Genomic DNA, 15,292 nt, shown 5'->3' on the forward strand with positions numbered 1-15,292 from the left:
TGGAACAGTCTTGGTTACTCCCACAAGTTCTGTGCCATCTTTATCCCAGCACATCTTGCAGGCAGGAAAAATTGTAGGTTGAAGGTTTGGGGACTGGATGCTTCTTGCCTGTGGTTTAAGATGTGGATTCTCAGACCTGGCTGTGATGTTCCACAATGCCCTTAGTAAGGCTCACAGCTGGAAAACAGACCTTCTGGGGCACAGTGGACAGAGAGAACTGGAGCTCACTTGGCTTCTGACCCTGGTGGCACTGCCCAGCTGCAGGATCACCCTAACCTTGGGCAACAACATGATATCTGAGAGGAGTCTCAGTGACAGTCCAATATTTATCAGAAATCTTGAACCAGACCAATGACTCATTGCAATAACAAAGGAGTACATCATTGCTGACTAGGGCCTCGGTCATGATGTTTTCTCAAAACAATAGAAGAGTAATTAATACATACACCAACAAAAACACACACACAAACACACCACAATATTGTATACAGTAAAAGTCAAGGTTAATTTATGAATGTATGAGCTAGTGAAGTCTCAGTAAATGACTTTGAAGTAATAACTGTAGTATACTTAAACTAACCTTCAGTGTTTTTTATAACTCAATCTTTACAAGATAGTCCAATTATTTTTTAAGGTATAATATAGTTATTATTTCAAATTAGCTGGTAGAATACTTTGATTTTCTTAGAAGTACTGCTTAGATGGAATACCTACCACTTGGAATTTGTGTGATTTTTAGCTCATGGAGATAAAAATTTAGCTGAAGAAATTCATGAGAGCAAAGTGTATTTTCATCATACTATATCAGGAGAAGATGCCATTAACACACTATAGCTAATGATGATATCTATAAGCATTCATATTTAAGGGATTTCTGTTGGTTTGAACTTCAGAGCCATTTACTTATTTTATCAATGTGGAATCTGGGGCAATTTAGAAGGCTGCACTCATTGATGAGGGCCGTGTGGAAGTTGCTGAATTATGCAGGAAGGAAGAAGCCCTTAATAATGATAAGGATGAAATTCAGCTGTGTGGTGGGACTGATCCCTTCCCCAAGACAGGGTCATGGAGCAAGGGGAACCCTGGCCTGCCCCTCCTCCTGTTATCTAGCCAATCACCAGTGTCTCTCACTGCTTAAGCTCACTTTGAGGCCAGATTGCAAGAGAGTATAAAAGATATAATGGCCTGCCAGACAGGACAAAGCAAAGGATAGAAAGACTGCAAGTCTGCTATTCAAAGAGGCCGAAGCTGGTACTGCTCATAAAGGAATATTGCAGTTGAAGACAGAAGTGGCTGGAATGGGTCAGAAGTCACTGTGACCCTTGGCATAACTAATATCATTCTCTGCTCCCTATGCCTTCCACATCATTCTGCATGCGTGATTTCTTAGTAAGTCATTCTAAAATTAACCAAAATGTTAAAAGTTATGTTATGCTATACTATATTAAGTATACTATATTATATGGAGATGGCCTTTTATTTAAAAATCAGTTCACATGATACAGTGAGCTTGAAGTGTCACAGAAATCCAATATTATTGTCATTTGCAAATGAGGCAAATTCCAAAGAGGCCAAGTAGTCACTCTTAATAACACAGTTTAGCAAAGGTTGAAGTTGGTTTCTTTTGAGCAGCCTTACAGATTGACTGACATACAGTGAACTGAAGATATTAATAGCATATGATTTGATAACGTTTGCCATGTGTATAGAACAATCACCTTGATAAAGATGAAACATCCCTGTCATCCCCTGAATTTCCCTTGTTTTCATTATCTCTTCCACTTGATCCCTATCCTGGTCCCTGACACCTTGCTGTTGTGATATTGTAAATTTTTTTAATATATTCTTACATATGAATCCTTTGAACAAATGTTTTAAAAATATTCTCTCCAGTCTTTGGCCTCTACATTCTCTTTCTTAATAGAAAATTTTAATACATAAATTTTGCTGTTAAGTCCAATTTACCATGGCTCATACTTTATGGTTCATGCTTTTCATATTGTACATAGGAAAGAATTACCCACAGCAACAATATGCTTCCTTATGGACAGTCATTTTACATATTGTATCTTGTTTTGTTTATTTTTATTATTTGTTTATCTATTCAATGTGCTTACAAGCTTGGGTTGGGGCATGAAAATGCCACAGCAAGTTGGTGGGAGCCAGAGGATGACTTGTGAGAATTGGTTTTGCCCATGACAAGTGGTTTCTAGGGACTGAATTTAAGATGCCAGGCCCATTGGAGGCAGGAGCCTTTATCTTCTGAGCCATCTCACTGAACCAACTGCTTTATTTTTTAGATGGTTTGAGGTATATAGTGATTTATTGTTTTTTCATTTTTGCATATGGATGGTCAGTAGTATATATCGCTTCTTGAAAAACTATTATTTCTCTGCTAAACTGACTTTGCTGTTCCTTGATGGTTTAATGGCTCTCAAGCTCAGGGTGGGAAATAGAAGCTTCAAAATCTATGATTTATGATGTTTTGATTGAAGGACATGTGACTTCTAAATGATTTACTCATTTCGAAAAAGAGCCGCTGCAGCTCCAAGAGCCTTTTTAGACAAAGACCAGAAATCTCTTGTCAACATGTGGTATAGTCATCAACTCTGGGTCACAGTGTCTAAGACACTCATAAGTAACTGTGTTAATTAACGTGTCTTTTTCTTCTCAAGCACATGGCATACTTTCATCTGTCAGTCAGAGGGATGCAGGAAGTACTGCACCCTCAGCTGAAGAGGCCCATTATTATCTATGGCAAGGAGTCACTGAGCTCCTCACTGTCAAAGTCAAAGGAGGAAATAGAAATGTGAGTATGATGCTTGATCTGATCCAAAATAATTAATGTAATTTTCTATTTCAGTTAAATTTGCTGCTATGACAGTGGGCAGCATTTGATGCATAAGGCATTTGTCTCAAACTTAAGAGAAAAAGAAAATTAATTCAGTGAAGAGTAATATTAGAACATCTCTAGCAATGTGCCATGATCATTATTACTTTGGAGTTAACCTATGTAATGTGGTGATTATTAATATGCTGAGGATCTTCGGATTTATCATATTAACTTTTTATTAGAACTGAGTCATTAACTGAGTCCTTAGTTATTGGTAATTTACTATATCTCTCTCCTAGTCTATCTACTTGGTTTATTTGTCTGCTTACTTGGTCGGATTTCTGAGACAGGGTCCAGGATACTCTGGAGCTTGAAGTTTAGGTAAGATGGGCTTAAATCCCATTCCTCCTCCCTTTGTCTCTCAAGCACTGGGTGTGATCACAGGCATGCACTGCTCTTTGAAATCAAGGGAAGGGCCATTTTAATCTAACCCATGTAACCAGAAAAATCTTGTTTTAGGCTTTCAGTACAGACAAGGAGTGATGTGTTTTCAGAGTTCTACTGTGCTGCTGTTCATCTGTTTCTAAGACTAGTCTCTTTTTAAAACCAGAGAGATATCCTGTCTGGATTGCCTAGGAAACTTCTTCATTGTGAAGTCTACAGGGAGCATGAAGAGTCAAAGCTATCAGTTACATAGATGTGTCTTCTCCTTTATTCTGTGAAGCATCTGTAGCTGGATTTTCTACAGGGAATAACAATTTTATAATCACAGATGAGGGTTGATTGAAATTTTTATTGAAAAATACCTAACTATTCTTCATTTGGGGAGTAGTTACATCTCCCTTATGGTCAGAAGCCAAGTCTAATTTATCTTTATGTCTCCAGTGCTGAATCTGCTGGCTGACAGATGAGGCTCTTACTCAACATTTATTGGGAAAACAGCACAGGAGTGTTTACATCTCAGCAGATCTGTGAGTTTGGTTCTCCTAATGTCTTAGCCTCTACCATCTTCTCTCTGTCCCTTCTTTGAATTTTGGTTCATTTTTTGGTGATATTGTCAGTTTGGTGTTACTAAAATTGCCATCCTCTTCCTCTTGTCCTCCATGTTTCTCCAACCTCTGGGATTATTAGTAAGTGCTCTCTAAAATGTTATCCCTTCAAAATTAATACACAAATGTGGCCACAGAGGATAGAACTTTCTGGTTTCTACTTTTCATTCAGGGAATATAATTATGTGTATTGCCTCCCAGGTTGCTGCAGATATTACTGCTCCATTCACTTTTATTGTTTAGTAAAATGCTATAATCCACAGAACGGAGCTCAAGTCACTTGTTGGTTCTTAGTTTTCTTGTGTCTTGAACATTACTGATTCTCTGTCTACGTGCTTTCCAGTACCCAGAATGCTATTCTTCATATTTCTCCTCTTCTACTTTATGTCTTTGTATCACCATTTATTTGAAAAGCCTTTTTACTACAATTTAATACTTTAAGAAAATAATGCAACAAATGTGTCTTTTCAATCTATCATGGCTAGCTTTTTAACTGGAAATGCCTATAGATATAGTATCTTTATGCAATATTGGAACTTCTTTAAGTATGATTAAATTATTATATATAATTTTAACATCTGTATCATGTTTTATAGTAGAGCTATATGATCATTTAATAATTTAAAATAGTTTCTGGGATTGTAGACTTAAAACAATGCTGTGATGAACACTCTTGTAGAATATTTATGTTTCTCTAAGCATTTCCCCAGAATAAATTTCTAGAACTGGTCCTGTTTAATCAAATTGTGCATACATAATCAACACTATTGAAGTTTCTGAAGTATAGCCTCCTGATAGCATATCTACTAGCTGTTCCAGAAAGTGTTCTTTATCTCATATACTCATCAAGTATTGGGTATTATGGATTTGAAAAGACAAATTAGTAACTGGAGCTGTGGCTGCTCTTCTAGCAGACCTGGATTCAATTCCTAGTACCTCCATAGGAGCTGTTAACTGTTTATAACATCTGTCTCAGGGGATTTGATGCCCTCTTCTGACCCCTTCTGGCATCAGGTACACAGACATACATGCCAGCAAAACACCTATACATATTAAACATAAATAAATAAGAATATAGTAAATAAATGAATCAAATAAACATATACTTTTTTTTTTTACTTTTTAAAACCAAAATTAGTTCAACATAATTATTTTCACTATAACATAATTTGAAGGAAGGACTGCCAAAAATATATTACTCTAAACTGGGTACATTGTATTTAAGAAAAGTCTCTACATTTTAATTATTTTTAAGATATGTTAGGTGACAGATAATATTTTTTGGTTGTATAGATCTACTCTTATTAATTCATTCTAAAATTTCAATACAGTATTTGTTTTCTCAAGTAGATATTTTCTGATTCCAGGACCAGCCAACAATTCGTAATTCTGATTGGATCCTTTCCTGGCCCATTCACTGTGGAGCAGAATTTTGAAGGGCTTACTTAGTAGTTCAGTTTTTCTTGGTGGGAGGTTGTCTGACCGAATTCTCTTGATCAGATCACTGGAACAATCAGAAGACTGCGTTCAAGGGGGAGGCTGTTAGCTGTACTCATTTTCATCTAGCAATATCATCAGAGTTAGTTACTATTCATGTGATGTTTAAAAGTATGGTGATATCCCTCTTAGTGTCTGAAAACTGCTTATACACTGAAAAATGCCAGTTTTTCCCTGCTTCTCACATATTAGAATCCTAAAGACGGCTAGTAATTGTGAAAGATTATTGACTAACAGGCAGTACATCCATCATGAGTTATCAACTTTGAGCCTTTGCTCTCCATGACATTTTAAGTCTTGTTTGCTTTACTTCCTGTTTCCTGATAAAGTGAGCAATTCCCATCATATAAAGATGTTAGGAGCACTCTGCCCGCTCAGTGGAAGTCTTTTGTGTAGTTGATTGCTTCCTGTTTATGATTGCTGAAATACTTGGAGCCAAATGCCCTAATTGTGTGTTCTGTTCCTAAATTTTCTTTTAGTTTAATTTATTTATTTTATTTCATCTGTAGTGATGATTAAATTATATTCTTATTTTTTTCTTTCATTAAATATATTTGTTACCATCTAATTTATTGTAAAAAGGCGAAAAAGAAAACTTTAAAATGCCAGGGCAGTAGAGAGTCATTTGAAGATTACCAAGAAGAATGATAAATTGTATTTTAGAAAAAATAGTACAGGTAGCTCTTTGAGAATGATGATAAGGGGGTCAGATCAAGTGCAGAAAGGCAGCCAGGGACACTAGTCAAGCCTTGTCTGACTGAGTTCACAGTCATGAAGTTGAGATAACACAGCATCAAAAATAGAACAGAAGAACACAAAACCCATTCTAGGTTTCTTAAACAAGGAATTTAATGCAGAATATTGTTTACTTGCATGTTAGAAGGCATGACAAGGCAAACCAGAAACTGTTAAATAATAAGAGGAAGTAAGGACGCTAGGAAGAGAGAGAGTTGAAGGAAGGAGTAAGGGGCAGAATTCACAATTTTCAGCAGTTAGCTGGGTGTAGACCCTTGGTAGGTAAGGGCTGTCTAGTGGGGATTAAACATGAAAAGGAAATAGGAGCTGTCTGAATGACTGATGAGGCCATCACAGAGAAGATGCAGGTGGTACCATGAAGCCACTACCCTCCCACCAGGACAGCCCAGGGGGAGAGAAGCACTGAAGTGTCTTCACTCTTCTCACCCTTTAGTTATGCTCCAGTTTACCCCACCATAAACCCACCTGGAAGCTAGCTGATGAGCGAGTGTCAGCGGTGTGGTGGAACAGCTGGCCAGGCTAGGGCAGAACAGGATGTAACCCAGGAAAACACACACACACACACACACACACACACACACACACCATACACCTGGAACTAGATGTAAAAATGTTGCACAAAAAATTAAGACAGACAATTCACAACGGAGCTAGAGAGAAAACTTGTTTCTAGAAGGCAGTAAAAAGCCATTGTGGGCAACCTCAGCTGACTAAGAAGGACTGATTTGGGTACAACAGAGAAAAATTGGTTATAAATATAACTACCATGAAACGGTGAGGAAATTTGATTTCAGAATTTTAAAGGGGACTGGGAATTTAAATTCTTAGTTTTTGAGAGAGATTTTTAAGTCTGTAATCAATTTATGCATGAAGATACCAGAAAATGATTTTTAAGAAAGATTAAACATGCATAAATATGCAAAACAAAATCACACACACACTCACATATCATGTAACCTAGGAAGGTTTCAAACTTGGAATTTGGCTGAGGATGACCTTGAACTCTGGCTTCTCTTCCTTCTACTTCTGTAGGGCAGGGCTTAAAGGCATGTGCATTTTGCCCGACTTGCAAGTGATTATTTTCAAGTGATCTGTATGAGGTCCTTCGTCTAGAGAACTTCCAAGAGCACTTCTGGTTCAGTACTGAGCTCTCCTGGTTTCCACACTGCTAGTGAAGCCATTGCATGATTAGGAGTTAATTTTAAATATCTGCGTCACTGGAAAAATGCAAACTCACACAGACAATCAATTCTAGCTGTCAAATTTCAGAACATGATTCCGACTCCCAGCCTGTCATGTTGTCAGTAGAACACCCCTGAGGTTGCCCTATGGTCTGCACATGCATGCACATACACACTTGTGCTCCTCTCTACATAGACACAACACAAAAGAGATTTATGACTCCCTAGCAAGTTCCAAGTCTATAGCTGAAGGGAAAGAGAGTGGGGGCTTGGGGTGGGGCAATACAATGTGAATACACTATCTTTCATGTAACCATCTTGATCTCTCCTGTCTACCCTACTTCATCTCTTGCTATGATTGCCATAGTCTCTAACTTGTTAACAAGTACTGTGGCCAGTAGATGGTCTTTCTCATTTTTTAAGACTCCAAGAGATTCACATTTCTCAACATTTCCACTTTATCACCGTCTTCTAGCACAGTGTGATGGCAGGAGTCCTTTTATACTAAGTTTACTTTGATTTTCCACGGTTCTTTCCTGAATCTTCTGTGGTTTAAATTCTTCCCATGAGTACCTTCAAACATCTCACTAGAAAGAAGAATGTATATGATTCTTGGATGGAGATGAATGCTCATTCATTCATAAGTGAATATCTTCCTTTGTTTACTTTAGTGGAGGGAGGCTGTGCGGCATCTCCTCAAAATTTTGTCACATTTACAAAATGAAAAAAAAAGAGTGTAATAGCCGTAGGCATGCATGATTTAAGATCAACAACACTCTGTTTCTGACATCACTGAATAGAGGACGAGTGTGGGACTAAGAAACCCAGACAGGCATCATTTATGCAGGGCTGTCTTTCTCTCAGGTCCCCAGCTTACTTATGTCAGCATATTTTTTGTTTTTCTAGCCTTTTGATTTTTCTTAAGAATAGCAGTGTCTTGGTTTTAAAATCCAGAATACTCAAGGGTCATGGTAAGAGTGATCTGTCCCTCACCCCATTTCAGGCCCCTCTCTTTCAGCTTTTTCTTGGTGGTTACAGCTGTCTCCACATGCTGCCGTTTCTTGATTAGTAAGGTTGAAGTCCATTGACATCCTGCTGTAATAATGGTGCCCACAATAAAATTAGAGTAAGTTGGAAATTGTTTGAAAAGTTGTTTGTCCTGTAGAAAGAGAAAGTACTGGTCACAACATAGAAGATTTCAGGTCCCAAAGTAAGAGGGTCGCCTGAAAGAAGCTGCAGTGCCCAGATTCAAAAGCCCGAAGAAGCATTTGGAGATCTTGGTGATTGGCTACTACTCATTATTTCTTTTTAAAGGAAGCAGAACCGTTAGTGCTGACTTTTCTATAACTGATTGGCTTCATTTCACCAAATCATGCTGACAAGGAGTAAAGCTTAAGTTTTGTTTTTCATTCATGATTAGAGCTAGAATTTTATAGGAAATCAGGAAACAAGTCTTGGTTTAATGGCTGTGGGCGGTTAACTCTCAGGGGTAGGTCTAAACTGTGGCTTCCATTTTTATTTTCCTTTAACAATAGAGAAAATGCAGATTTCTTACATCATGTTCTATCTTTGCGATAATAAAGTCATCTACAGTGACATCAACTATATTTACAATAGCGGAAAGATGCATATTCATTAAACAGCCCAATCCTCGACATAAGAACATTTCCCTATTGAGAAAACATTCTATTCGTTCAGGGGCTTGCTCTATTTTGCACTATCTCATCTTTAGATTGTTTCAGTCCTTAAGCACTTTGTGGCCTCAGGTTTTTATAGGCTAACTTTCTTTCTTTCTTTCTTTTTTTTAATCAGGGGAGAGAGCGAACACAATCTACCACCACCAAAAATTATGCAGTCGAGTTTCCTGCATTTGGGGAAATTGCGGGGGTCAGCACATCTGGAGTGCAATGGATAAGCCTCGCCCTGGGAAAACCACCTTCGTGATCATGGTATCTCCCCTGCCAGGTAAGTATCTTAATGCCTCTGGTCATTATCCTTTACCAGCTCAGTGCCCTGTTTCCATCTTTTGTAAAACTCAAATATTCCTCATCTGCCTGACCTCTCTTTTGGTTTTTATTGGTTTATAATATGTTGTTGACTTGCCTACAAAATAAACAGAAGCAGCTCACTTCAGGTTAGAATGAGAGGAATAAGATTTTCAGAGGTGGTGGTAAGTCAGAACCCTGCTGTGCAGCAAGGATCTTGGAGAGATGAACCTGCACAGGGAAGGGAGAAAGACTGAGTTTGGTGACTGACTGTCAAGGCAAGATGGCTTGGCTTGGCCATCAGTAAGCTCCTTCTGAGCAGCTTCTTCTTCCTAGTTTCTTCATATAGTTCCACAGTTCACTCTATTATATATCTATATCTATATATAAAACATTAGAGAACTCATGCTTAAAACATGAGCCTAAGGGTAGAAAAGAGTCTAGGTTTATTTTTTCCAGTTTTTATTCTTTGACAGTTTCATATTTGTATGTGATGAATTTCCATTGTTTACACTCCTTTCCCTTTGGTCATTCTTTTCCTCTCTTACTGAAATGTTTCTTACTTCCAGCAAGTTTTCCTGGTGTGTATGTGTGTGTGTGTGTGTGTGTGTGTGTGTGTGTGTGTGTGTGTGTGTGTGTGTGTGTGTGTGTATGTGTGTGCGCATGTGACTTACTTCTTTTAATTATGGTAGCTTATATGATTGTGAATAGAAGGTTACTTACTGGAACACTGGAAGATTATCATTGGCTATACTAATGGAGAAAATGATGACCTTCTCCCAGTGCCCACTCTTTTCCTATGTGATGAATTGTTGGCAGGCCCAATCCTGTGCCAATAACCACAGTTGCAGTGCATGCATAATGCAACATCTATGCCATTTCTAGGTGATGTCTCTTTTCAACACACTTCCCCACTCTCTGAGTCTTACCCCTCTTCCATGATGTTCCCTGAGCCCAGGAGGGCTGATATAGACATCCATTTAGGGCAGATCACTCCACCATCACTTAGTCTTGATCAGATTTGGATTTCCACCTTAATCACCATCTGCTCTATTTGTGATGCTTCCTTGATGAAATCTGAGGACAGCATTAATCTTTGAGTATAAACATGAATATTCAGAAGGCAATTGGATAACATAGACTTTCAGTGAAACTATGATAGGTTTTGATAGGTTTTGCTGCCCCTCTAGGGCCTGTGACCTCTTCAGCCAAGGTCTCTTGGCAAGGTTTACAGAAACAGGCATGACTTCTTCTCATGGAGTTGTTACTGGAGAAAACAAGGCAAAAGACTGCACCAGGGACACACAGTTAGTGGCAGAAACAGAGACAGCGACAGCTTATGAAGAAAGTAAATGTATCCCTAAAATTGGAGTAAATAGTGAGCTGAGGAAAGAGTCCAGAAATGCCTGCATCATGAAGCCTATAGAACACTGCTCCTCTCATTTGTAGTGAAGGGTTCTCCTGGTACATATTAATTTTTTGCTGCTATTTTAAAGTTTTATTTTTTATATGTATGAGTATTTGGGCTACATGTATGTATGTGTATGCCTGTGGAGGTCAGAAGAGGGCATCAAATTCTTCTGGAATTGGAATTACAGGTAGTTGTGAACAACCATGTGGGTGCTGGGAACTGAACTTGGGTACTCTGCAAGAGAAACAAGTCCTTGTAATCATTGAGCAATCTCTCAAGTCCCACAAATTTTAATCTTGGTATTTCTGTCTCCAATCCTGTCTTAGTTAGGGTTTCTACTGCTATGAAAAGATACTGTGACCAAGGCAACTCTTGTAAAGGAAAACATTTAATTGGGCTTGCCTATAGTTCAGAGGTTCAGTTGATTATCTTTATGACATGTGGCACTCAGGAAGGCATGCTGCTGGAGAAGGAACTGAGAGCTCTACATCTTGATCCATAGGCAAGAAGAAGTGAACTGTGTCTACACTGAGTGTAGCTTGAGCATAGAATACCTCAAAGCCCACTCCTACAGTGACATACTTCCTCTAACAAGGCCATATTCCAACGAAGCCACACCTCCTAATAGTACCATTCCCTATGAACTTGTAGGGGCCAATTACATTCAAACTACCACAAATCTCTATTATCCTGCCAAAGAATGGTCTTCATGGCCAATCATGGTTGGTTACCCCTATAATAGTCATGCCACTGTTGTACCGGGGGCACATCTTGTCAGGTATGTTGTTATAGCTCTCAGGATTCACAGCTGGCTAAGACTGTTGATGATACTTTTCTTACCTAGCAGCTTTATAGTAACTCTGCCACTACAAAAGTTAGCCAGTAGGGAGGAAGCTTACATCTTAGTTCCTGCTTGATTTTTCTGTTGTGTAATAAAATGTGTGTTGTCTTCAGCAACAGGATCTTCAAGTTCTAGTGGGCAATAAAGACTAGCTATTGTTGTTGTTGTTTGTTTTTATTGCTTTATCTTTTCTAGCCATTTCAAGAATATTTTCTTAGAGTAACAGCATAACCTAGCTTAAGTACCTCTCTTTCACTCAGAACATCCATAGAATCTGTCTTTTAAAACTGAACTTTTGGTATTGTTCTTTAAGTATAGTAATTGCTCTGGCAGTTAAGAGCTGTATTAGACAATTTTCTGAAAATGCTCCCTTCCTAGTGTTGGTATGCTCACACTAGAACATAGGATCCCATTTGTTCATTAGGAGTATAAACTTCCAATACCAGCACTATTTTTTGCCTTTAAAGGACACTGCAGTATTGTATCCCAAAGGTGGAGAAAGTAAGACAGAAGACTCTGAAAAAAAATGTCCAAATTAAACTTTAGAATGCATTCGATGACTAAGAAGCACTTTAATTTTGGACATAATATGAACTTTCAAAATTTAAGCTCAATGAGCCATAATAGGACTAATCATAAAAGTCTTAACTGTAGCAGCCTTTAATTATTACAAGCTGTGGCAACACTTAGCAATGCTAACAGAGATATGATGTTACAACATATCTTTTGAAATGCTAAAACCATTTCAAGTACCTTACAAAATAATTGCACTTGAGTGCTCCCTAGACTTGGAATCAAAACTGGGGTGGTGGTGGTTGGTGGGGAGAAAGCAAAATCACACCTCAATAGAATTTTATTCCTATTTACTAACATGATATGACAATTGTAATTGAAATTGTGACTGAATTGCATTACTTTATATCTGAGGAACAGAAACTCACACACTTCTTCATCTTAAAACCAAGAGTAATTTGTTCAAAATATCCTGGTGAGAGGAAAATTGCCTTGTGTCTTTGAGGGGTCATAATAGTTTTCAGAGTGTCTACAACAAACCCATTGCAGAACATAACAGATAATTGAAAACAAAAGCAGAATATATTAAGTCTGCTGATATAGAGGTTAAAGTACTGGTGTAAAAATATTCGGGTAAGTGGCTCCATCAACATAGGGTCATCATGTGTGGTCCACCTAACACATTAATACTTAATAGGGCATTTTCTTGTGCTTTTCATGTAAAGAGCCTACTCTCATAATTTGAATGTCTCTTTAGTAAATAGATTTTTTCTATAATAACCGTTTTTCTGTGAAAGCCATTAGCTGTTGGTTAAATAAGCAATTGTCTTATGAACAAAGTATATCCAAACTAACCTGAAGAATAAATCATTATCACTGTGTGACCTATGTACATATGTCTTCTCCCATGAAAATAAAATAGACAGTATCAATGGCAGCAAATACATAGGCTAATGAGACAACTATCAAATCCATGAATGGTATTAACATTTTATTTTTCCAAAATCTTAAGAAAAATAAATTTATTTTTCAGCCATTTAAAAAACTCCTCATTTCCTTTTTCTCATTTGTGATCCCTGTTTGGCCACTGGGTTTTCATTCACTTCCCACCCTCCTGTTGTTTTCTGGGTGTTTTCTCCTTCTGTTTTTACTTGTGAAGATTTTTCTTAGCAACAGAAAGGGGAAATACTTCTAGAGTTATTCGAAGTGGTTCAATCTTGGGACATTCAGTACTAAATAAAAACCAATGGGAAGATGCCTCTCCTGCTCAAGTTTTCTCACCCATACTCTGAGTTTACCTTCCATGCTGTCCAGAAGGATTCATGAGTCAGTATCATTTGAGAAAGAAAAATTGGCTTCCCAAGTAGAGCCTCTCACCCTGTTGTTGCTTTTTTTATTATTTGTTTTTGTTGTTTGTTTGTCTTTCTTGTTGATAGAAATTGAATGTCATCCTTGTGATTCTGAGAAGACAGACAGGATACTTTCTGTCCAGGAATCTCCACTGATGTCCCATCTGTCACAGTAATTTTGCCACCTTGGCAAGGTAGCCACATCACTCCATGGCACCTACCTATGGTTCCTGTTTCCCATTAGTCCTTCCCACATCCTAGAATTTTCTTCCCAGACGTCACTATTACTTTTTTTTCTTGGCAGTTTCATTCTTTATATCCTTTAATAGGGGGGGTAAATCATTACCATTGGGAGACCTATATATTTATTGCCTTATCAGATAAAATAGAAATATTTATAATCTTAATATTAGTAATACAGGGACTCATAAGAACAACTGTATCAAATTATTGACCAGTATTAAGGTTTCCCTGTCCAAATATACAATTTCTAAGTAATATGTAAATTTCAATCCAAGCTCTGTCTTATAATATTAAGTTCCTCACCTCTCCTCAGGCGACTAAAAGATAGCTTTTTCCTGAATTTCTGCTTTTTTATAAATACCTTCTTATTATGACTTACTGTAATTCCATGCATGCTTGCTCCTGCTTTTGACACACACACACACACACACACACACACACACACACACACACACACACACGAGGCTAGATTTCAAATGCCTTGAGGGCAAGTCTATATTCAAATTCAGACCTTTTTCACTTCAAAGCTACTGTGTTTGGTGTCATATTAATGATGGAAAAAGTGCTAACAAATAGGAGAATTCAAATATATGGGCAGATATGTTGTTCAAATGTTAAATGGTCTTTAAACAAACAAACAAACAAACAAACAAACAAAAACAACCTGGGAGCAGATATTGGGGTAAATGCTGAAAGAGCAGAGAGACAAAAGAACAAGCCAGTCACCACCTCTTACCTCACCAACTCCTCAGCCTAAAAACCCTCAGCTAATAAGCCTTTAGCCAAATGAGCTTCCTCAGCCGAAAAGGCTTTAGTTCCTGTCTCCTTATGCTTATATACCTTTCTCTGCCCAGCCATCACTTCCTTGGATTGAAAGTGTGTGTGCTTCTCAAGTGCTGAGATTAAAGACATGATGACTCCCAAGTATTGGGATTAAAGGTGTGTGTCACCACTGCCTGGCTCTGTTTCTCTCCTAAATTGAATCAATCTTGTGTAGTCCATGATGGCTTTGAACTCACAGAGATCCAGACAGATTTCTGCCTCCCAAGTGCTACAATTAAAGGTGTGTGCCGCCACTGAGCCCTTTGGGTTATCTTGCAAAGATGGTCATTGATGAGGCAGGCCTGAAAACACATACAAGTACCACTCTATTGACTCAGAACATTACATGTGAGGATATATGTATATACAAATATATTTGCATATATGCACACACACACACACAAACACATGATGAACAAAAAGGCTGTGAATTTGAAGGAGAGCAGGAAGGGGTATATGAGAGAATTTGGAAGGAGACAAGTAAAGGAAGAAATATAATTAAAATGCAGTCAAATATAAACAAACCAAAAGAATTAGGTAGAAAGAAGGGGAAAGACAAAGATAGAACCAAGTTAGACAACTTTTTAAAGGAAGAAAAAGTAATATTGTAAAAATTTTAAAATAAAGTTTCTGATTTCACCATTGACTTTTATGAGGAAGAGATCATTTTTTAAAATCTCATGTCTGAGCTGGGGTAAACATAATTTTTTATTTATTTTACTTTTCTGAGATTAAAGTAATTTCTTCTTTTTCTTTTTTCCTCCAAGCCCCTCCATATACCACTCCTTACTCTTTTTTAAAATCATGACCTT

The 15,292-nt window shown here is 37.7% G+C and overlaps 1 non-coding gene across 1 annotated transcript; it reads right to left on the minus strand.

The window, feature by feature from the left end:
• Nucleotides 1–9,127: 9,127 nt before the first annotated feature.
• LOC118595954 lies at nt 9,128–9,289 on the minus strand. Its single transcript, XR_004946635.1, has one exon. It is a non-coding gene; the product is annotated as a U1 spliceosomal RNA (small nuclear RNA).
• Nucleotides 9,290–15,292: the final 6,003 nt, after the last annotated feature.

Source organism: Onychomys torridus, chromosome 14 (assembly GCF_903995425.1).
Source record: "Onychomys torridus chromosome 14, mOncTor1.1, whole genome shotgun sequence".
NCBI lineage: Eukaryota > Metazoa > Chordata > Mammalia > Rodentia > Cricetidae > Onychomys > Onychomys torridus.